Source organism: Suricata suricatta, chromosome 6 (assembly GCF_006229205.1).
Source record: "Suricata suricatta isolate VVHF042 chromosome 6, meerkat_22Aug2017_6uvM2_HiC, whole genome shotgun sequence".
Taxonomy (NCBI): domain Eukaryota; kingdom Metazoa; phylum Chordata; class Mammalia; order Carnivora; family Herpestidae; genus Suricata; species Suricata suricatta.
Genome location: NC_043705.1, coordinates 42,616,059 through 42,637,315, shown reverse-complemented (window position 1 = coordinate 42,637,315; position 21,257 = coordinate 42,616,059). Strand labels below are relative to the sequence as shown.

Here is a 21,257-nt window from a genome sequence, read left to right as displayed (position 1 = left end):
TTGATTCTATTACCAATAGTCTTGAAAAGACAGTTAGCTAATCATTTAGTCCATCTTTTCATAATCACATACTCACAAATACTAACACTAATTTGAGTTACTTCATTCAACATTAGTAATTTTCAACTATTCTCCACTGACAAATTTTCTATGGCATTGAAACAAAGATTCCTTTTCCCCTACCTTTTTACAGTTTTTTCTCAACTGCTTAGTAATTATCCTTCACTTCCCCATCAATTTCCCTTCCTCCATCTCCTCCATATATGTGGAATTGTACCATCAACTTCAGACTTAAGACGACCCTCAAATATCCAATGCAGAGTAAGTCAAGGGTTGCCTGTACGTGCTTATACTGCCGTAAATCTAAAGCAGATAAGACTTTTTAGATTTCACCTAATCCAACCTTCACATTCCTACATGAGTATGTACATCCATATTTCACACAGTTAAGCCTAAAAACCTAATCCAGTTTGATTTCTGGCAAGGAAAAAAACCCAATTAGGACATTTTTCAATAATCAAGCTACCATCTATAGAAGTTCTCCTTCAAATCCTCTTGTATTCTCCTTTGTATGTCCAAACTTCTATCAGCTCCATTAAATCTTTGGTTTTTATCATATATATATTTTTTCAATTTTTAATTTGAGAGAGAGAGAGCAAGCAAGTAGGAGAAAGGGACAGAGGGAGCAAAAGGGAACCTTAAGCAGGCTCCACACTCCGCACGGAACTCAGTGCGGTGTTTAACCACATGACCTGAGCCGAAATCAAGAGTTGGAAGCTCAACTGACTGAGCCATCCAGGTGCCGCCCCAAAATCTTCTGTTTTTAAAACTTTTAACTATGTTTTGAAAAAAAGAATAAAAAATATAAATAAATAAATAATAAAACCTTATAAGTTTGAACAAAACCCTCATATTTATTATCACAGAGCTAAGCCCAATCAATCTTTTCATATGAAGACAACTCTGAGAAAGGCATAAATCATGGCTACCTTGCAGAGGTAAACCTATGTGTGTGTGTGTGTGTGTGTGTGTGTGTGTGTGTGTGTGAATATAAACTGATATGTATATGTATAAATATGTTTTTCAAAAACTTGATCATACTTTTCTGTGGCCTGTTGTTTCTTCTTAATGTGTTGTAAACATCTTTCTCTTCCAATTAATAGATATCAATTTTACCAATATAATGGCTGCATGATGGAATGGATGTAGTTTTCCTCATTTGATTAATCTTCTTTTCAACATTTGGGCTCTTTCAGTTTGCTTGTACACAAATCTTTAAATATTTATCTGGGATCTACTCATTCAATTGGGATGAATTTCTGCAGGACCTACAGTTAAACCTTCGCGTATACATTGAATATGTATTGACAGTAATTGACAATTTGCCCTCCAGAAAACTGGTTTCGTTTTGGATTGGCATGGGCAGTGTGTGAAAGTGTCAAATAACCCATATCCGGGGCAATTCGTGTTTTTCTTTAGATGGTAAATGAAAAGAGGTACTTGGTTCCTTTTGTATTTGTTACTGGTCAGGTTGAAAATGCTTTCATATGTTAAATAGTCATTTCGCATTTTCTATGTTCTTTGTCCACTCTTTAGTAAGGATATTGACCCTTTGTTATTTACATCTACAGTCTTGCAAATGTTTTTCATAGTCTGTATTTGGCTTTTGAACTTGTTCACTGTATTTTTCCTGGTTATTTTTATGTCCTCCTGTTTAAAAAATAAATATTTAAAAGTTTTTAATAAATTTCAAAAAATAAATTCATATAATAGAGATGTCAATCTTGGTCAATTTTTTAAAACTGGTTTTTAGATTTTCAGTATGGACTCTGGACTATGTATGAAGGCTCCTTTTGCGGTTTTGTCATTCACCGAGTGCCTCCAGGTGAAAAGCACTAACCTAGCCGTTGTGGGGCTACTAGAATGTTTACATCTGATCCCTGACTTCAGATCTACGCAAAACAAACAAGCAAAGGGTCACCTGAGTGGCTTTGTCGGTTAGGCGTCCAACTTTGGCTCAGGTCATGATTTAGCACCCATTTAGTCCATCCCCCATTTATTTATTTATTTATTTTTTATTTAAATTTTTTTAAATGTTTTATTTATTTTTGATACAGAGAGAGACAGAGCATGAGAGGGGGAGGCGCAGAGGGAGAAGGAGACACAGAACCGGAAACAGGCTCCAGGTTCTGAGCTAGCTGTTAGCACAGAGCCTGACGCGAGGCTCGAACCCACGAACGTGAGATCTGACCTGAGCCGAAGTCGGAGGCTTAACCGACTGAGCCACCCAGGCGCCCCAGTCCATCCCCCATTTAACCCATCCCCGTTCACCACCCCTCCAGCAACCATCAGTTTGTTCTCTATATTTAAGAGTCTCTCATGATTTAGCAACTCTGTTTTAAAATGGCACTTAAGGGGTGCCTGAATGGCTCAGTCGGTAAAGTGGCTGACCTCAGCTCACATCATGATCTCATAGTTCGTGGGTTCGAGCCCAGTGTCAGGCTCTGTGCTGACAGCTCAGCCTGGAGCCTGCTTTAGATTCTGTGTCTCCCTCTCTGACCCTCCCCCGCTCACACTCTCTGTCTCTCTCTCTCAAAAATAAATAAACATTTAAAAAATTAAAAAAGTAAAATGGCACTTAAGAGAGGCGCCTGGGCCGCTCAGTCAGTTAAGTATCCGACTTCAGCTCAGATCATGATCTCACTGGTGAGTTCGAGCCCTGCATTGGGCTCTTTGCTGACAGTTCAGAGCCTGGAGCTTGCTTCAGATTCCATGTGTCCCTCTGTCTGCCCCTCACCTGCTTGCACTCTGTCTCTTGCTGTGTCTCAAAAATAAACATAAAAAAATTAAAAACAAACAAGTGAAACAACTACTCACAGGTGAATATGAGGAAACCTAAGAGCTTAGGAGAGCAGTAGCTTTGGAGTTCAGAGTCTAAAAAACTGGTTGTTGACTGGGACTTGTGGGCAGATGTGTGGTTGTTGGTGAGCCAGTCGGTTTGCTTCGGTGGCATGACTGGTTTAACGTGGGGATTAGATGAATGTGCCGCCCTCAATTACACCCTGTGTCCCCTTCAGGGCATATATCCCTTCTGATGCTGTAATGAATTCTCCTCTGGAGCAGAGTACGGACTTGGTCCTCCTAATCCTAGCCATCAGGATATTTTCTTCACTCAAATAAAAGCAATGACCTGATCTAACGTACTTTACTAGGGAGAACGCCTGCCGACCTCTAAGATTTCCATCAAAATCATAGCTTGCCAAGGTGTAAGCTGACCGCATCCTTTATAGGCGTGTGGATCAGCCAGCTGGCAAGTCCTGGCCACCACTCTTGCCAGGCAATCAGCCAACAGCCCAGCACTCTGGGCAAGATTCATTCTCACTGCAACATTTATTCTATTTTTTTTTTTTTTTAAGGTGTTAGCTGCATTCTGCTAATTGGGACCTTTTGCAAAGTCTTTCAGGCACTTAAGTGTCCGTTCTCCCATCAATTTCTGGTGAAATTTTATAGTCCTGTCACATGGGTCTTCAGCAAGAAATCTGTAAAAAGAATGAAGGTGATTTTTTTTCTTTACCTAACTGAATGTAGCAGAAATGAAGAAGGGGAACCGTCAGTCATTTCTAAGGATGACAATTTTCACTGCTTGACAATTGTGAATGTAGAATTCCAGCTATTTGATGATGTGCCTGTGTATAGCCCATCCCCCAGATCCAATGATAAGTGTTGAACAGCAGGTTTGGGGCCTTTTGCTTAGGCATGATAATTTAGGGAAATAGTTAGCTCATCAAAATTGGCTGGGTGCCCTGTTTTCATATTATCCAGACAGAAGTCACTGGACCACAACTTTGCTGCTTAGAAACAGGCACTAAAAGGGAGGGAGTGGGGAACTATGAATAGTTAGCCGGTCACCAATCACGAAGGGTACTTTATACTCAAGGATAAACTGATACATGTTAAATTATGCCTGAAGGTATGTCTGGAAGAGCATTCCAGAAGCTCTGCTGGCTGAACTCTGGTCTTTCCCCACCCGGTGACCCTAGGCAAGACCCAGGACTCTTGGAACCAAGGTCTTCTTTGCACGTGAAAGAGAGTGCTGATAGTACTGTAAGTTCTAAAGGACTGTGTTCTGAGCACTTATTTGAAGTGCCACCTCCATCATTTCTCTCCATCTGGGTATATTCTGCTTTTAAAATGTCATTCTTTTTTTTTAATGTTTATTTATCTTTGAGAGAGAGAGAGAGAGAGAGAGACAGAGGCTAAATGGGGGAGGGGCAGAGAATGAGGGAGACACAGAATCCGAAGCAGGCTCCAGGCTCTGAGCTTCTGAGCTGTCAGCACAGAGCCCAATGCGGGGCTCCAATCCACAAACCATAAGATACTGACCTGAGCTGAAGTCGGAGCCTTAGCCAATTGACCCACCCAGGCACCCCTTAAAATGTCATTCTTGTGGAACCTGGGTGGCTCAGTCGGTTAAGCATCGACTTCAGCTCAGGTCATGATCTCATGTCTCCTAAGTTTGAGCCCTATATCAGGCTCTTTGCTGACTGCTCAAAGCATGAAGTCTGCTTTGGATTCTGTGTCTCCCCCTCTCTCTACTCCTCCCCTGCTCTCACTCCCTCTCTCTCTCAAAAATAAATGAAACATTAAAAATAATAAAATGTCTTCTTTAAAACTATACACCTACAATTCATTAAGCAACGACTATTTTTCAGTCTACCCCTGTGGTTCAGCAGAGTACACCCTCTGTGTCACCTGAAGAGGTTTCACATGCTCACAATGGGTGAAAAGAGGCTGGGTGCAAATACCCACAGATGAGATAAATCAGACAGGCACAGAGTGTTGTGCGGTTTGGGCCAGACGTGACCCTCTCCAGATTCTTTGTTCGCAGACTGACTCCAGGAGAGCTGGTTGGATACTGCAGCCTGGTTTTATGGGAGCAGCTGGCATTTGATGAGAATCTTGCGTGAACGTGAGCTTTCCAAGAGATGGAACTGGGGAAATTCTAGGCAGAGAGAGCAGAATAAACACAGATGCAGACGCAAGAAAGTTCAGACAATATTGAAAGAATTCCTGAACTCAGATACCCAAGGACCACAAATCCAATGTGCTTGCAATCCAGGTTAAGGCATGAATTTATCTTTTCCACAAATATTTGTCAAACACCCGCTCTGTAGGACATACCACACGTGGCGCTATAGGATACCCAAAGATGACTCAGGACTAGGATTTTAAATAATAAAAAGACATACATGCATATTCTGCATAAAATATGGAAGACAGAAGAGGACAAAGAGCTAAATTAGAAATCACCTCCCTTATTTAAGTTTATAGGCTTTGAAAGTAATGCTTCATCTAGCACACAGAAGCAAAGATATAAATTTGGATGACTACAGAAGCAATCACTGATTAGCTCAAAGCAACATTTAAATTGATCTTTCCAGTGAAAAAGCATTAGAAAAAGCAATCTAAAGAACACCTGTTTAGATGCACTAGAATCAACAATTAGGTTCTTCTGGGAATGAGGAGTTTTCAGCCGCCTTTACTCCAATGAGAGGCAATAGAGCTTAGCATTTTTATTACTGTAATCAAGAACATATAAGGGGGCCAGAGGAAAATATTCACACCCACCTCTTAATCTTGAAGAGGAGGCAAGTCCCTTAAGCCACTCACTTAATTAAGCACAGGCTGGGGCTGTGGGGAGGGGATCCTCTCTAGGATCCTGTGTGACTCTTCTTCCTCTGTAAGAAATCTGAGCTCTAGACTTAGAGTAAAAGACAAAAAAATCAGTTTCAATGTCAGGATCCAAGGAGACCCACGCAGTGAATGTGACTGGCGCAGAAGTGGAAGGGGCAAGCTCGGTGCCTCCAGATGGCCTCTGGTCCAGAGTGGCTGGTGCCATTCCCAACAGGTCAGGTTGAAGCGGGCACTGCCAACTCCAGGGAGTGCCCTTTGTGGAGACCACGATGAGCATGTTAAGTGGGAAAGCATGTCTCCACTCCTTGCTGCCCACTCTTCAGATACCTTCCTAACAACAAAAACAACAACAATGGGCTTACTACGTGCCAGATGCCATGCATTTTACATGCAAAATCCCACTGATTCCTTGCAAAAACTTCACGAGCAGATAATGTAAATACCCCATTTTGTAGATACTAATGTGATTATATGATAAATACATTATCCCACCAGGGGCACTTTTGAGAGCAAAAGAAGGTGCCGTTACTCCTGACCCTGGGACAACAGGTATAAACCAGGCTTGACTCAGGTGAACCAGAGCGTTTGGTTACCCTACACATAGGGCTGCTCAGGTGCAGAGTCAAGGCCAAGGGTACTTTGCGTTGTTAGCCTCAGAAGTTTCCACTGAACAGCTTTCATCCTTGCACCAGGCCTTTCTGACCACCAGGGCTTTTAGCTGTAAAATGGGGGTAATGGGGATAATGGGGGTAATGGGGGTAAAATATCACTTTCAACGTTGACATCACTTTTTCTCTGATTCTTCTGGAGTTCATCTCTATTCACCCATATGCAGCAAGAGGAATGCCTGTCTCTCTTGCTTTTTGTTCAGAGAAAGGAGTCCTTTTCTTTATGCTGGACTTCATTCTCTAGTGCTTTTCCTAGATGGTGGCAGTGGGGAACCTGGAAGCCTCTTCTCTCCTCTCTTCTTTCCAATACCTTTTGCTGGTGCTGGAGCTCCTTCTGTGGATCACTTTTCAGTATTGGATGGAAATACCAGGGAGCAAGCTGATGGACTGGTCAAGAATGCCATTTGGATGAAGTTGAGGGGGAATTTATTCTCCTGAAACCTCATGCCTAGGATTTTGTCCTTCCTTGGAGCCACTAAATGTCTGTATGAGAAAAACAATGCCACAAATTGCATTCAAATGTCACATTATAATGCCAGTGTGAGGACCTTTTTTCTTAAGAATGAACACTTGAATTTAACTGAGAATGAAACACATTAAAGAATCAAAGGCAGTGACAGGAGGGAAGAGCTTACAGGTTTGTGGTGGGTGAGGTTTCCTTGAGTCCACCACATACCTTTGCGGCAGGGTGGCCTCCCGGAACAGTCAGGGACTTGGGGCATGCCTTCTCCTTCCATTCCTCCCGCTCTCCCCTCCATATCTCAAAGATATTAATTGAGCACCCACTGTGTTACATTCAGGAACTACACTAGGCTCTGAGGGTTGGAATAAATGGAAAACAGACATGGTCTTTGCCTTCGCAGAGCTTCCATGGTAGGAATGAGAGAAATGTAAATCTAATTACCACATGAAAGTGTGTCAGAGGAGGACCCTGAGAAGCGCCATGGAGGAAAAAGACATGGTGCTGTAGTGAGGGCTGACCTAGTTAGGGGGGCTGGGCAAGGTCTCCCTGAGGAAGTGATGAGGCTCCGGCAGAGACGGGAAGGATGAGTCGGCATTCCGGACAGAGGAAGCAGCTTGTGTAAAAGCCCTGAGGTGAGAGGAAGCTCCTAGGGTTTGAAGAACTGAAAGGTCAGAGAGTCTGGAGCTCTGAGAACAGGGGGATGGGGTACAGGATGAGGCTGGAGGTGAGACAGGGCACAGCTCAAGCCCAGCCCTGTAGGCAGGCCTCTTTAAGCATTTAGGATTTCCCTAAAAGCTACAGGGAAATTCTCCAAGTGTTTTTAGCAGTAAGTTGAAGGATCAGAGTTTGTTTGAACATGATTTGTTCCAGGAAAATAGGTTCAAATGAGTCAAGAAAGGAATCACAAGAATAAAGAAATAAGGAATAATGGTAGCTAATGTTTACGTAACATGTTTTACTACGGACCACTTATATTGTTCTATGACCTTTAGACACAGCTCATTTAATCCTCACGCAGCCCTGTGGGCCAGATGCTACTGTCCCCTACTTGCCACTTCTCACCGAAGAAGAGATTGAGACACAGAAAATCTGGGCCAGCATTGGATGGCTGGAAAGTGCTGGAACCAGACTGTGACCCAGCGATCCATCTCTAGATTGCACTGCTCAGTCAGACAGCACTCGCGAGCACACACACACACACACACACACACACACACACACACAGGCGCGCACGCGCACACACTCCTTCCTGCCCTCAGGCCAGGCAGGAGCTGTGTTGGTGGGAGGGGTGGAGGTGGTGTGGGGGGGTCAGCGTCTGTGGACAGACAGACTCTAGAGCTACTAGGTAGTAGGAGCTGAAGAGACTCAGGCTGGTGGTTGGGTGAAAGAATCCCAGGTTCCCGTGTGAGTAAGAAGGTAGGAGGCATTGCTGCAGAGAAGGCTACAGTGTTTGAACGGGGCCTGTTTTGAGGCGGGGAGCTTGGGTGGATTGTGGGCCTCCTTCCACTTGCAGACCTAAGGAAAAGAAAACCGCTTTGAACACCCAGCACTAGATCCCTACTTAGGGATCCAGATCATTCGAACACTCATGTTTTCCTGCTTTGTTATGCTCTTACTGGGAAGTCCATGAGGTCCGCTAAGAACTTACTACTTTAGTTCTCTTCTTTTCACAGCTAGGCCAACGCCATTTCTTTTCCTGCTTCATTTATTCAACTTGGTGTTTAAATTCTTTTCGTTTCTAAAAGGTTTGCTCTCGTTCTGACTCCATTCCTAGAAATTCTGTCTGAATTTTGCTTGGATTCACATGCTCATTGATTCCATCCCCCCTTCTCAGAATTAATCTGAGCCAACAGACACGTTTTCTAGCTTCCAAACACTGCTTTCTGCCAGCAATTGTCACTTGTAATTCTGATGCTGGTCAGCCTTGAGCCTTGGTATATGTGTCTATTTGATGTCAACAGCACACTTCAGGTGCCTATGTGTTAAAATTTAAGCAATACAAACTGTATTTGTGTACAGCAGCCATGAAAATGCATTTCTAAATACACAGTTCCCACTGTCTTGCCTCATGATTATTTTTGGAAAACTTGCTAAAAAACAAACTTCTCACAGATTTTTTAGTTCAAACTACTGGACTACAAAAACCAATCTGGCAGAGCTGTTCTCTGACACAGATATGTGCATTTACACACATAGAGTTTTAAAAAAGAAGATGAGGGGGTACACTATTAAAAGATTTTTCTGTAAATTTTAATACCTAGCACCAGAGGGACAGCACTAACAGATTAGTCAGAATTATAATTCTAACTCCATAGGGTATCTCTGGCTAAGCTGCTTCCCCCATAGTAATTCCACAAAAGCAGCAAGACAACATTTATGCTTCTTCATTAAAATGCATTGTGAGGGGCGCCTGGATGGCTCAGTTGGTTAAGCATCAGACTCTTAATTTTGGCTCAGGTCATGATCTCGTGGTTCGTGAGTTCGAGCCCCGTGTTAGGCTCTGTGCTAATAGTAGAGCCTGCTTGGGATTCTCTCTATCCTTCTTTCTCTGCCCCTGTCCCTCTCTGTCTCTCTCAATATAAATAAATAAACATAAAAAATATTTTACAAAAAGCACTGTGAAATGGGGAGTGGTCATGCATTCATCAGTTCTGCAATGGTTATCTGACACTTAGCAGTAGGAGGGGGCACAGTGATGTTTTAGGAGAGCAGAAACTCTGTCTTAAATTTGAATCTAATTGGAGGAATAAGAACTAAACAAGCAATCACATTCAGAGTTTCTTGAGGAAGAGAGCTTCAAGTCAAGACCTGAAGGATGCGTAGAAGTTATCCAGGAGAAGAAAAGAAAAAAACTGTAGAGGCAGAGGGAATGCCGTATTTGAAGACTCAGAAGTGAGGAAGAATGTTAGGCATTAAAAAACTGTAGGAAGTTCAGTAGGTCTGGATCTCAGAATGCAAGAGGGTTATTGTTGACAGGTTGCAAAGGGTCTTGTAACATTGTTAAGGAATTCAGCATTTATCCTACCGGGAGGGGGAAGCCCTTGAAAGGGCTATAGCAGGGAATGTGGAGAATCAAATGAGAAGAAGCCTCCTCAGAGAACGCCCCAGAGAAAATAGTGGCCTGAACTGCCATAGTAGTTGAGGAGGAAGGTTCAAAGGGTAACTGAAAGGTTGGTCATAGGAGGGCAGGGGAGGGGCAAGGTGACAAAACAACTCCCAAGTCTCTGGCTTGGCCAACTGGATGGATGACAGAGCCATCCCCTGAGAGAGAGAGAGCGTGCGCACGAGCACTGGGGGACAGACGAGTTTTGGCATGCTGAGGCTGAGCTGCCTGTGAGACCCCAAAGTGGATGACCAGTGCCAGCAAGTTAGTTACTTAATTAGCTACTTAGTTACTGAGGGATCTAGACAAAAGATATAGACATGGTAACCAAAGCTAGCTGAAGGAGCAGATGATGATGCTCAAGAAGGGGTCCAGTGATTTAAGCAACATGGAAGGCACTTGAGATTTTGAAAGGGCAAGTTCAAGGAGGGTGGTAGAGACAGAAGGCAGGTTGCAGCGTGAGCACAAGGAGAGAAGCAGATGATAGGCAGTTTAGGCAACTCATTCAAGAATTTTAACCAAAAAGAGGAAAAGAGGGTCTGTGGCAGTTGCTGAGTGGTGGCTTAAGATCTGGGAGACTCTGGTGAATTTAAAAATCAGTGATAAAAACTCAGGAGGGAAGGAGGGGTTGAGTGTGGGGCAAAGAAAGACAAGGTCCTAGGGGGAAGCTGAGGAAGGCATCTAGAGCCTGGGGAGGGTACAGAAGGTGGGAAGTTGAGGGTGAGCCAGGAAAGAGCATACACTTGGCTGTGGGGACAGGCTGAAGGTGTTTCCACTGAGGGTTCTATTTCTCTGTTAGTGCAAGGCAAGAAAAGCTGTGAAGACTGAATTCATTTTTTCCCTCACAGTTAAAAAAAAACCCAGAGTGAAACAAGATTTCATTTTCCCCCTATCAGATTGGCCAAAATAAAAATACTCACTAATAAATTACATTATCAATGACTGGGGGGAGTATAACACAGTGTAAATTCATACAACCTCTTTAGAGGGCAAGTCTAAAGTCAGAATTGTGTTTGAACCACACGTTTTCACTTAACCTGTGTCTTGAAGATGTTCTACATTCACACAAATAAATCCACCCCATTGTGAAGCACACCGTATTTAATCTATTCCTTGTACACACTTCTTGATACACATATGAGTGTCTTCCATGGAAAACGGGTAGTCATGAACTTGCACTCTCTTCACATCATAAGGGTTGGTACTACGGGTCCAGTGGACTGGCCATAGGGACCTAGACTAAGCATTACTTCTAAGTATGTCTGTGAGGGCGTTTCCAGATGAGATTAGCATTTGACTTGCTAAACTCAGGAAAGTAGCTCATCCTGTCCAGTGTGGGTGATCATCATCTCATTTGATGGGGGCCGGAATAGAACAACAGGCAAAAGAAGGAGGAATTCGCTTCTGTTTTTCTTGCCTCACTGCTTGATCTGAGGCATTTCATCTTCTACCGTCCCGGGACTGAGAGTTACACCATCAGCATCCCCGGTTCTCAGGCTTTCAGATTGGAGCTGAATTACATCACTGCATTTCCTGGGTCTCCAGCTTACAGACAGCATATCCTGAGACTTCTCAGTCTCCATAATCATGTAACCAATCCCTCATCATAAATCTATCTATCTGTCTGTTGTTCTATTTCTCTGGAGAATCCTGACAAATATAATGTCCTTGCCTATTTTTCTACCAGGTTGTTGGTCTTTTCCCTATTGATTTTTTTCTTTTAAGACTTTTAAAAGATTACTTTTTTAGTTTATTTCTTTATTTTAAGAGAGACAGAGAGGGACAGGGGCAGAAAAAGAGGCAGAGAGAGACTCCCAAGCTCTGACAGTGCAGAGCCTGATATAGGGCTTGAACTCAGGAATGGAGAGAACTCAGGAATGGAGAGATCATGACCTGTTCTAAAGGCAGACACTTAACCAACTGAGCCACCCAGGGATCCCCCTTCAGTATTGACTTTTAACAATGGAGAAGGTTTGAAGTAGGCTTCATGGAAGAGAAAGGGCTGAAGAGGGATGGTGTTTAAGGCAGCACCCAGGCTCCTCCCCCCACTGCATCCAGAGCTAAGTACAGAGCACTGCAGGCCTCCTCGAATTGCATAGATTTTCACTGAATTGTCTGTTTGTAGCCCTTGTCTGTGATTTCTTTCCCCAAAAGGTTTACAATTCCCTGAGGCCATTGCTGACCTAGAAGCCTGCCATCACTGTAGGAAGGAAGGAAGGCCCTATTCTTTGAGTTCCCATTGTCGGCCTGTGACTGGAGCGGGAGAAGCTGCCTAAATATCTGAATCAGCTCCAGGAACAGACTTGAGGGCCTCCATGCTGGGTCTTGGTGTTTACTCTAGGCACCAGTTTTCCCTACTTGATATAAAGGGTGTCACCTTCCAGACCCGTAGTGAACCGACCCATGTCCCCTCTGCTGGACGCTGTCCTTCTGGATGCAGCACTGGATGCTGTCACCCCCAGCTGGGTGCCTTCATAAGTACATTGACAACTGCTCTCTTTGTCCACACACAGAGTTAGGCCCAAGGGCCAGAGAGCAGAGGGCTGAGGAGGCAGGGGGCCTCTGGGTTTCCGTAGCAGGTAGCCATCTCCCTCCAGCCCTCTGGCATTTTCCAGAGTCTCACAGATGGAATTCAGGGCCTGGAGGGTGGGAGAGGCCAATTATCCCCAAAACTCCTTGATAGAAAGCCAACAAAATACCCTTTTCCAGGGCAGAACTCAAAGCTTCCTACTACACATGAAACCTCAAAGTAGTGTGAATTGTTTTGTCAACTGTCATCACAACATTCAAATCACACAGTTAAAAATGGCCTAAGTAATAAAAGGATGGAAACACATTTCATTCATTTTTTAGCATATGTGATGTGCCAGGTGCTATGCTAAAAGGCTTTACATATGTTGGCCATGAAACAACCATTACTATCCCCATTTTACAGATGACCAATGTGAGGCTTAGGGCGGTTAAGTAACTTTCCTTAAATCACAACGCTAGTAAGTGGCAAAGCAGGCATTTTAACGTAGCACTAATGTGGAAATCTGTAAACACAACATTAGGCTATGCATTGAGCATCCTGTGATTCTCCGATCAATGGTAGCTGTGGTCAGGGAGGCTCTGACTGACTGGCAAGAACGTGATGTTTCTCAATGCTCTGCAGACTCCTCTTGTCCTAATAAAGAGCCCGGACTAAGTGTTCTGCACCAGGAAACTTAGACCCATCATGCGTTCTGAAAAACACCCCACCTCGTTAAACAGACAATTTACCTGAGTCCACCTGAGCCTGCCCGGTGACCAGCTGAAGGACTTGACCTGGGTAGATGATTGCTCAACCTACTGCAATAATTATGAAAAGGGGGATTCACATCACAGCTCCTAATATTCAAATGCATTAGAAAATCTAGTATTTTTCAGCTGAAGTTTCATTACCATTGCTTGTAAGTTCCACTTCTTTAATTAAAAATAATTTGGGGGCACCTGGGTGGCTTAGTCAGTTGAATGTCTAACCCTTGATTTCAGCTCAGGTCATGATCCCAGTATGGGGCACTGCACTGAGCATGAAGCCTGCATGGGATTCCCTCCCTCCCTCTCTCTCTCTCTCTCTCTCTCTCCCTCTCTCTCTCCCTCTGCTCATCTCCCTTGAGAATTCTCTCTCTAAACAAACAAACAATTTCTTGTCCCCACGTCTTCTCCAACCCTTTTGCTTGTGAGTGGAGGTTTAAGCTTGGAATCCAGGCATCCATGGAGTTAACAGGTGCTGGGGTGCAGACCCATAACTAGAATCTGGAGGGACAGATTATTTTCTTTTTCAACCGCCTTGGTGGCTGAAGGTACTAACTATGTCCCTATGTAACAGCTGGAAAGGAAATAGAACACAAAGAAAAGAAAATGACATACCCCTTAACCCACTATTTCAAAGGACAGACCTTCAAAACATGTGGACTGTGGAATTCTTTTTTAACCTCTTCCTTCAAAAATGTTGTTAATGAGAGGGCTCACTAAAACTGTTTTTTAAAGCTTTAATTTCTATTGTTTAGGCTGATGCTGACCTTTATATATTTTTTAAATGATTATTTACTTTTGAAAGAGCCCATATAGGGGAGGGACAGAGAGGGAAGGGAACATAGAATTTGAAGCAGTCTCTGCTGACAGCAGTGAGCCCAATGTGGGGCTGTAACTCACGAAATGAGAGATCATGACCTGAGCCAAAAAGTCAGACGCTCAACTGACTGAGCGAGCCACCCATGTGCCTGCCCCCTACCTTTCTTTATAACACACACTATTATAAGGGACATTTATGATTAGTGAACCGTGTGGAAATGAGAATGTGTTCTTTTCAGCAAAGTATCATCATCTGTTAATTTCCCCAAAAGACTGGCAATTTTGTGAAATTGTTCCAATATCTGTTTCCCTTTGTTTCAAGAACCCAACATTTAGAAAATTCTTTCAAAATTTCTCAAGCTACAAGTAGCACATGGCTACTGAAATGCTAAAAATGCCCAAATAGGACTCTATTGTTCAATGGTCTCTCTGCACTGCAAGTTCCCAAGTCATTATTGTAAATGTCTTTGGGGTGGGGAGAAATGAAGCTTTTTTCCCACAGGCAGTGGAGGTGACTCCAATCATAATTTTTAGTTACTAATAAAGAAAAGTGCAGCCAACTGAAATGGACCAAGATAAATGGTTGTTGAAACTAGTATTTCTTAAAATTGGTATAGTTGGACTCTCAAAGGGTTAGAACTAATTTACAAATGTATGTCATAGAGGAAGCTAAAATAGGCCTAACCTTCCAAGATGGCATCAAGAAACACAGCTTGGCATCAGTTGGTGCCTCTTTGAGCAACAGTGGCTGCCCACGGGAGGTTTCTAAGTTTGAGGAAAACACTTTGTAAAGTTCTGTTTTGTTTTTCCTCTTAAGGGGGCTAGGTATATAGGGGCAAACTAGGAAGGAGATGTTGCCAAGTTAGAAATCTTCACGGCATAATATCCAAATGGATGTGAACTGAATTTAATGACAACTGTGCCCCAAAGAAGGTCACTTCAAGAGGAAAATTCCAATTTATGCAATGCCGGAGTTACAGAGCTCAAGGGCAACTCCCTTGAAGTTCTAAGAGCTATTTCTTGGGTTTTCTCCCCTCCCCTTCTTTCCCCACCCCACCCTCATTCCTAGGGTATACTGTGATGTGATGTAAAAGAAAGCTATGTCTGGGGCACCTGGGTGGTTCAGTTGGGTAAGTGTTGGCCTTCTGCTCAGGTCATGATCTTGTGGTTTGTGGTTTCAAGCCCCACGTCAGGCTCTGTGCTGACTGTTCAGAGTCTGAAGCCTGTTTCCGATTCTCTCTCTCTCTCTCTCTCTCAAAAATACATAAACATTATTATTATTTTTTTAAAGAAAGCTATGGCTGAAGAACATGTCCATCCCAAGAAAGGAATCACATTGTCTCTGATAGAGGAGCCAACGATGTCTTTGGAGGCAAGAAGAGGTATGAATCCTGGCTTTCTCCGTTATAAGGTCAAAGTATTTAACCTCTCTGAGTTTTAGAGCACTCATCTGTGAAGTAAGAACAATAGGATCTATTGTGTAGATTGTTGAGAGGGATTGTGAAAAAGTACATAAATGCAAGACTTTGGAGTCACACTGCACAGGTTCTCATTTTTCCTGGACCATTTTCCAGCTGTATGACCTCATATGAGTAACTAACTTATATGTGCCTTATAGAAACATTTCTTTATTTGTAAAGATAATAATACCCACCTCATAAGGTCTTTTAAAGATTAAATGAGATATTGGTAGACGTCTTCCAAGTAAATGTCTGGCACAGAGTAAATTCTTAATAAATTTTAACATGTATAAAGTGCCTAGGATTTAGCCCAAAAGGTAAGTTCTATCAGTGATTAATTATACTTACTAGTTCAGGGCTGGTTGGCTGGCTCAGTGAGAAGAGCATGTGGCTCTCAATCCCAGGTCATGAGTTTGAGCCCCAGGTCAGGTGTAAAGATTTCTAAAAAACAATAAACAAATAACAAAAAAACCCATTATACTTACTAGTTCAAAAGCTGTAACTGGTTATATACTTTGATAAATCTGCAGTTATTCAAGCTAAACACACAGGAACATCTATTTGTAATTATTAAATGTCATATTGAAGTATGACACATACAGTAAAGTACAGACACCTCAAGTATAAATTTAATTATAAATTAACCCGTGACTTTAAAAGCTAGAAGCTTTCTCTGTTGATTCTGTCAATTAGAAGAAAGATTATTTTATCTAATTAAAATGACAGTTTCATTCAGAGAGAAAGCCAGAAATACAACACTGAATATATACAATTCTTTTTTAACCAACAAACAGCACACATTTTATTCATATAATTAATTACCCACCATCGTCACTCATATTCTATAGATTCCTTGGATTCACTAGAGCACTGGCAGTTGGCAAATAGAGGTGACATGTTCATAAAAGTGCCTGTGAGTTTGACTTCTGCAGCACCTGATTTTGAATCTTAAATTGTTTTTAATTGATTACATCTTGCAGGAAGTTCAGCAGCTTCTCTTAAAAAGCTTGACAGACAGATGTTTTGCAACTGAGTGAAGCATAAACACCAATACTTCCTGGCTTTGAAAATTCTTTATTCTGAAAGATCTGGCTGAATTCACCTATCATAAGCAAATGACAGTTCCTCTTAGCAACTCCTATACCTAACAGTTGACATGTTTATTTTGACAAAGATTCTAAAGATAGTTCTGATTTCTAAAATGTTCAAATGGGGAAAAGTGAGTGTCTTAAAATTGAGGAAACATTATTTTGATACTTTGCAATTTACATTTCACCAAAATCAATATAGTTTGTCCACGTGTAAAAGAAAACCTGTGCAGGACACTGTGATTAAGACTCTACTTGGCTTCACATTTTGGGAGCTAAGTTGTACTATGAGCAAGAGATTCCAAGTGATGAGTCTTGGAGTATTTTTTCCAGTGCAAATAGCACTGGACAACTTATCTTTCATATTAATAATCATCACCTCTTTGGAGTGCCCATTCTGTGTTAGGCACTATGCTATGTATATTATCTCCCCTAGTCTTTTTTTTTTTTTAAGTTTATTTACTTATTTGAGAGAGAGAGAGTGAGTATGTGTGTGCAAGCAGGGGAGAGGGCAGAGAGAGAGAGAGACACAGAGAGAGAGAGAATCCCAAGTAAGCTCCATGCTTTCAGCACAGAGCCCAAAGTGGGGCTCAAACTCATAAACTGGGAAATCACGACCTGAGCCGAGATGAAGAGTCAGACATTTAACTACCCAGACTGAGCCACCCAGGCACCCCTTTCCCATAGTCTTTATAAATGTTCTATATAGTTGATATTATTACTTTTAGACAAAGAAACTGGGGCTGAAGGAGATCATTCTTTAGGCTAACTCATCTGTTTGGAAGAATTTGAACCCAAGCCTGTCAGACTTCAACACATACTCTTTGCAGTGTACACAATTTCTTCAGTTGTGGCATGTTAAGTTTATTTAGTGTACTCAGCACAGCAAAAATGACTCCAAAAATCTTTTGGGGGTTGGAGGAGCAGAAAGAGGATAAATGTTTTTATCTGCACGTGTGTGTTTATATCCACATATTTCATCAGGGAATTTCCTTTCATTGAAGCTTTATAAGGCATAAAAGACAACTGGGCAGGTCAGATTGAATTAGTGACAAGTATGAATTGCATATCCATTTTAAATAATATAGGTTTTCCTAATATCATATGAATTTCAAAATGGATTCCTACCGAGTCTCTACTTGTGTGTGCATAAAAACCCCTCGAACTGGGCTGATCTGGTGTTACCAGCCTAATGTTGCAGGTAAGAAAAACAAGGGCTGATGAAGTTAAGTGACTTGCCTATGGTCAGGGAGCTGCTTGGTGATAAACCCACAGCTCCCTACTCTGCAGGGTGACCTAACAAATTCTTCCTGAATTACCAGATAATTATTGGATAAGGATGATATGTATTCATATATTAATTATTCATATAGAAGAGATTGCCTGAAGTGCTCAAGGATGTATTTCAAACATTCCCTGTGTAATCTCTTTTACATCACTCTTTTGTACTACTTAGCAAGACAGAGTTTGCTAAATGAAGGAAAATTTCTGCCCAGATCCCAATCAACTTATTATAAATTCCAAATTAATAGGGTCTAAATAAATAAGAGCTTTTTATGGGGCTAAAAGCCGATAATGCTATTTGTTTCTGATATCTTTTTTTCATTTGCTTCGGCTCCAATTTGAGTATTTCAACTACTGCATATTTTTTTCTGTTTCCTCATTAGAGAAACAGGGCAAGAGAAGCACACGAGGAAAGAATTACTTGTATATGAATAAAATTAATAACCTGAAATTATAGAAGGGGGTGGAGAGGCATCTTTTTGATAATTTATCATAATGTTTAGTAACAGCAATTTACAGTAATGCAATAACTGATCTTTACTTCTCCTGGGTATGTGTTGCATTTATCAGTTTATGCTTTACTTACATTTTTTTTTTATTACTCCACTTGTTAAATTATTTAAACTTAGAAGGCAACTTCTAAGTTATTAATAGTAAGGCAGTCTTTTGAAATGGGAGTCATGGAAATAATTATTTCACTTTTGTATCCAGATATTTAGGAACCAAGATATTTTTGTCATTTACCCTGGGATTTATAGAGACTGAAAAGCTCAAGATCATTCGCCTCCCAGGGCAGGGGGCCCAGCTTTAGGGCCTGGGAGCACGTGTCTCTCTAAAATCAACTTTATATAAAAGTCATCTGGGTGGAAATGTGGTTTGCCTCGTGCTGGGTCTCCTCACACTTCTGAAGGAGTCCTAAGGGATTAAGATGAGTGAGAGCCAGACTGAGAGCATGAAAGGCTTGGTGCTCTTAGAGCTATTTCTTCCATGATTAAAAAATAATGAATTTTTTGTTTGCTAGGTGCAAGGAATAAACAGTCCTGGATTCCCTCTGTTCTGTCGTTCTCCCTCTGGTCTACAAACATACCACAAAGGCTTCTCTGTTCTTTCCCTCAGTCACATTTCTCATTCAGACGTCCTTTCTGTTTGGGGTTCCATTTCTTCCATTTGGTTCTTTCCTTTCCTGTATGGGCTTCTCAGTTTGTTTTCGGGCTTCTCCCATTTTTCTGTGTTTGAATTGTTTCTTTCTGCAGGACCATCTCTGTGTCTCGCTGCTTTATCGTCTTGCTCCCTCTTTTGGAACTGGTATTATTCATCGTCTTTGTTTCTATTTATTTCTCTTCTTCTAGCTCTGATTTCTTTATCTCGGGCCCCCTGTTTCCTCTCCTTGAGTCTCCTGTTCTCATCTCGAGGCCCTTTGACCAAACATATCCTCCCCACCCTCTACTTAAAGCCACTGAAGAGGCGCTCCCCCTAGACTAGAAGAGAAAGAACAGAACAGAAAGAGAATAGAAAGGTGGTGGACTGAACCTGGGAAGGGCAAGTTTAGTCATGCTAACGACTTCCCCATCCTCTGTTGGTCCCCAGGCAGTCTCCTCCTCTGTCTGTGTCACAGCCAGGGACGATGAAGCACAAAGGGAAGGAAGCAAGAGGAAATAAAGGTGAGTGCTGGGGCAGACACAAACACGACGCTGTTCCTTAAATACCGCCCGGTCAGCATTCATCTAAGAGACTCTACAAAACAGGATTGTGTTTAAAGTATAGAGCCACTCAGATCAGCTTCCCAGCAAGCCAGAAGCCATTCTCTCTACAACCTAAAACCAACGGTAAGAATAATCAGATACCGTAGGTAAGTACCATCAGTGTTTTCCACTTGACCCTAAATTACTTCAAAACTACGTCTGGCAGGATGCTAACGCCCACTTCCAGAATACACATCTTACTTCTCCTGACTTGGCTATGACCCAGCCCCACCCTTGGCAGTTTGTATTTTTAAAATATTTCCAGATATATTTATAAACAAATCATGCCTTTTAGAACCGCCTTGCTACCACTCAATCGTACAGCAGAGAGAAAATCCGGGACAGTTAACACTGTGGAAAGTTTGCATCTCTCTTATCTTTCAGGAAGAAAAAAAGAAAAAAGAAGAAGAAAAACGAAGCATAAGAAGTTTTTAAAGGCCAGAAGAACAAGAAACTCTCAGAAAAACAATTTTACCAGCCTAGTAGTTGTGAGACACCCAAATGTACAAACAAGGTGACCTTTCTTCCCTCCCCTCCTGACACCTGGCGCGAGGACCCTGGTGGCCAGGTCAGGCCAGGGCCGGCCGTGGAGCATTGTGCCCCCATTAGTGTGGGGGCGTCAGGGGCCAAGGAGGCGCTTTTCATTTCACTAGGGAGCACTGCTGAGGAAGGACAAGGACAGAGCTGACTCCATTTTTCCTTTTTCAGGCAGCTGTCAGTTTGTTGATTTTGAAACTGAGTACCAGGGAAAACACCTCGGCTGTTCAAATTCTTCAAAACAACAACAAACCTGCACTTTTCACATGTTTTTTTATTTTGACAAAAGAAGCCTTTTTTTTTTTTTTTTTTTTTTTGAGTGAGGTAAATAGGGGAAATTACCCTAAATTGGTAGCATTGTTTGCTAGGATCCTCTCTGATGTCAGTCCTTCCGCTCCCCCCACCCGGGCTGGCCGGCTCTTAAGACAAAAGAGAGAAGAGCTGGGTATTAGGAGGAGGAAAACAAAGACTCAGTGCTGAGGCCTTTGTCTAACCTTGCACAGACTGAGGTTAGGTCTGAGGAGAGCGTGTCCCCAGGCAGCCAGGAGTCCCTTCTGGCAGGACAGCTTCAGTCCTGGGATCTGCCCACTCAGGGCTGCCCTCATGTGGGGACCCCTTGGTCCAGGGGCTTCTCTTTTATAAAATCTGAGGATTTTTGTTTTTATTTCCTGGCTTCAAAAAGACAACAAAAGGATGAGCTGAGACTGAATCCATAGAAGAGAACGACACACACAGGAATAAGTTATATCCTCACAAATATACATACAAAGATTAAGCACTGGGGTTCCAAGTGAATGACAATTTTTCCCAAGTAAGTTTTAAAATAAAATAAAAAAAAATAAAGCAAGAAAAAGTCCTTCGCCAGATAGGGTCCAGTTCTGGGTATTCTTGAGATTCTCAGGTTCTCTTTTGCTTGTGAGCCCTCTTGCCCCCAATTCCTGTCTCCATGGTTGGCATTAGAGGGGTGACTGCCTGGTCTCAGGACATTCGTTCCCTTTGGGGAACCTCATCTCTGTCTTTGTCTCCATTTGGTAAAACGTTGGGCTTGAAGCAGCTGTGTGCACAGTGTGGGCCCCTGCACAGAGCCAAGCAATGGTCCAAGGTAGGATAGTGTGCTCCCTAC

The 21,257-nt window shown here is 42.4% G+C and overlaps 1 long non-coding RNA gene across 3 annotated transcripts; it reads right to left on the bottom strand.

The window, feature by feature from the left end:
- Window positions 1-4,772: 4,772 nt before the first annotated feature.
- Window positions 4,773-15,866, bottom strand: LOC115294417. Of its 3 annotated transcripts, XR_003909881.1 has the most exons (4): window positions 15,832-15,866; window positions 13,190-13,258; window positions 5,629-6,025; window positions 4,773-5,002 (listed from the first exon to the last, which is right to left on the bottom strand). It is a non-coding gene; the product is annotated as an uncharacterized LOC115294417 (long non-coding RNA). The 3 variants fall into 3 exon arrangements; XR_003909879.1 differs by lacking the exon at window positions 4,773-5,002 and having other exon boundaries at window positions 5,559-6,025; XR_003909880.1 differs by lacking the exons at window positions 4,773-5,002; window positions 13,190-13,258; window positions 15,832-15,866 and adding an exon at window positions 6,673-6,839 and having other exon boundaries at window positions 5,559-6,025.
- Between the last annotated feature and the right edge of the window lie 5,391 nt (window positions 15,867-21,257).